The following is a 2,500-nucleotide window of genomic DNA, read 5'->3' on the forward strand; positions in this document are numbered from 1 at the left end:
GCGACACACCCCCTCGTTGCGGCGTGCCACCTGTCTATTCATTCATGTTATTTCCATCCATTTGACATTAAAGCCCTTGTGTAAATTTCAAACTGTGTTTGGCGATCTGTCTGAAACGTGCGATATAGCCTACCAGACCTTCGGCGATAATAGCGCAAAAGCTAAATAAGCCGACATAAATGTCATGTGTGAGTATTTGTGAGACACTTTTTATTGGTGTCCAGTGGAAAGCATGCCAAATCACGATAATGGCACAAGAGTTGGCGGCTAAAAGCAGAAAAAAGCCGACATGACTTAGCTATGACATCCCAAGTTTAAGTGTAGTGGTGCCCATGATGCCCTGATAACAACAAAAAAGTTATGTTGGCTAAATAACTTTAAAAACACAAACAGAAGTGCCAAGGTTGCATCTTATGAAATTATGCCATAAGAAAGCCAAACACCCCAAACTAATGCTTAACCATAATTTGCCCAGAATTTAGCGATAAGTCCCCCATGTAGCCACATTATTACACAGAGGTTGACCCCGCCTCCGAGCCTCGGCGGTGCTTGATGGCCCATCGAATTCGACGGGCCAGGAAAAGCGGCCCTTAGCCCCACAACCTGGCCCGGCGGCCATCTTTAGCACCTAGCCCCCTTTTGATGAGATCACCGTCAGCCCCCTTTTGTCCGGGCCAGCCCAGGGCTGGCCCTGCAATGAGACTAAGGCTACTGTCTCCCAGGCTACTTTCTCCCAGGCTACTGTCTCTCTCCCAGGCTACTGTCTCTCTCCCAGGCTACTGTCTCCCAGGCTACTGTCTCTCTCCCAGGCTACTGTCTCCCAGGCTACTGTCTCCCAGGCTACTGTCTCTCTCCCAGGCTACTGTCTCTCTCCCAGGCTACTGTCTCTCTCCCAGGCTACTGTCTCCCAGGCTACTGTCTCTCTCCCAGGCTACTGTCTCTCTCCCAGGCTACTGTCTCTCTCCCAGGCTACTGTCTCTCTCCCAGGCTACTGTCTCCCAGGCTACTGTCTCCCAGTTACTGACTCCCAGGCTACAGACTACCAGGCTACAGACTACCACTATACACTATACTGCCCTACAATTTAAGAACGCAGTAACTCTGAAAACTGCAAACTGAGAAAAAAGGCTTCAAAGTTTCCTATATGGCGCGACAACTGTGTTGTCGGTAAAGTGGTGGTGACACTTCCTGGTAATGCTTTTTTAGGATAGAAATTAAATGCACACAAAAAACTCCCGAAAAAACATTTATGTGTCTTTTTGCCACAAAAAACAGAGTTACTGCGTTCTTGGCTGGTATTACTGCCACAAAATGGAGTTACTGCAGGAGTTACTGCGTTCTTGGCTAGTATTACTGTCTACTCCCAAACCAATTCCCATTGGAAAGTGCAGCAGTAACTCAACAACACCGCCGTAACTTTTTTGGGGTCATTTTTGCACTTTCAAAATGATTTTTCTCTAAAACGGGACGGTGTTGGACCACCATTTTTGACACAAGACAAATTAGGTAGTGTAGAGCCCATTTCCGAAATATTTTTTTTTCCGACCATTTTGAGTTACTGCGTTCTTGTTTTGCACGGCAGTATAGGCAGCCCACTTTATACTACAACCCAGCTTATACTGCACCCAGGCTACTGACAACACGTTTATACTGCAGGAAGCCCAGATCACACTGCATCCCACGGTACTGACTCCCAGGCTACTGATTCCAAGGCGACTGACTACCAGGTTACTGACATCAGTTCACACTGCATCCCAGGTTACTGGGACTCCCAGGCTACATACTACTTATTTCCAGAATTAATGATACCCATTACACTGCACCCATCCAACCTACTGACAGAACGTTTATACCGAATCCAAGCTACTGACTTCCGTTCCCACTGAATCTGAGTTAATGACGTCAATTCACACTGCAGCTGGACTACCGACTCCCTATTTCCACTGTATGTCAGGAAACCGACTCCCTGTTACACTGCATGCCAGTTCACACTGAATCAAAGGCTACTAACTTATCGTTTACACTGCAGCTCAGTTCATGTGACTCACCCCACAGCACCTGACTCTCCATCTAAAGCTGCAGCACCCTGACTCATACCCTGCACTCTCTAGGCTGTGTGTGTGTGTGTGTGTGTGTGTGTGTGTGTGTGTGTGTGTGTGTGTGTGTGTGTGTGTGTGTGTGTGTGTGTGTGTGTGTGTGTGTGTGTGAGTGTGTGTGTGTGTGTGCGTGTGTGTGTGCGTGTGTGTGTGCGTGTGTGTGTGCGTGTGCGTGCGCACGCGCTGCTGTGTGTGTTGCTGTGCCTGAAGTTGAGAGTGTGGGATGGAGGCTATGATGGGAATGCTGCACTGACGGAGATTGTTATGACAGAGCAGTAGCTTTTGTGAGCATACAACTGTATAAAAATACCACTGAGCTTAAGTTCCAGATCGATAGCTCAGCGCTAACGATACTGTATGAGGCTTCATGGCGGAGGCTAACTAATGAGGTTAACATCACATTC

At 47.8% G+C, this 2,500-nt stretch overlaps 1 protein-coding gene across 1 annotated transcript in view; it reads right to left on the reverse strand.

The window, feature by feature from the left end:
* The window catches only part of zgc:194990 (uncharacterized protein LOC568410 homolog), a 36,830-nt gene that overhangs the window by 27,040 nt on the left and 7,290 nt on the right, over positions 1–2,500 (reverse strand). The window lies entirely within an intron of this gene.

The sequence above is a fragment of the Engraulis encrasicolus genome, chromosome 2 (assembly GCF_034702125.1).
Source record: "Engraulis encrasicolus isolate BLACKSEA-1 chromosome 2, IST_EnEncr_1.0, whole genome shotgun sequence".
Lineage (NCBI taxonomy): Eukaryota > Metazoa > Chordata > Actinopteri > Clupeiformes > Engraulidae > Engraulis > Engraulis encrasicolus.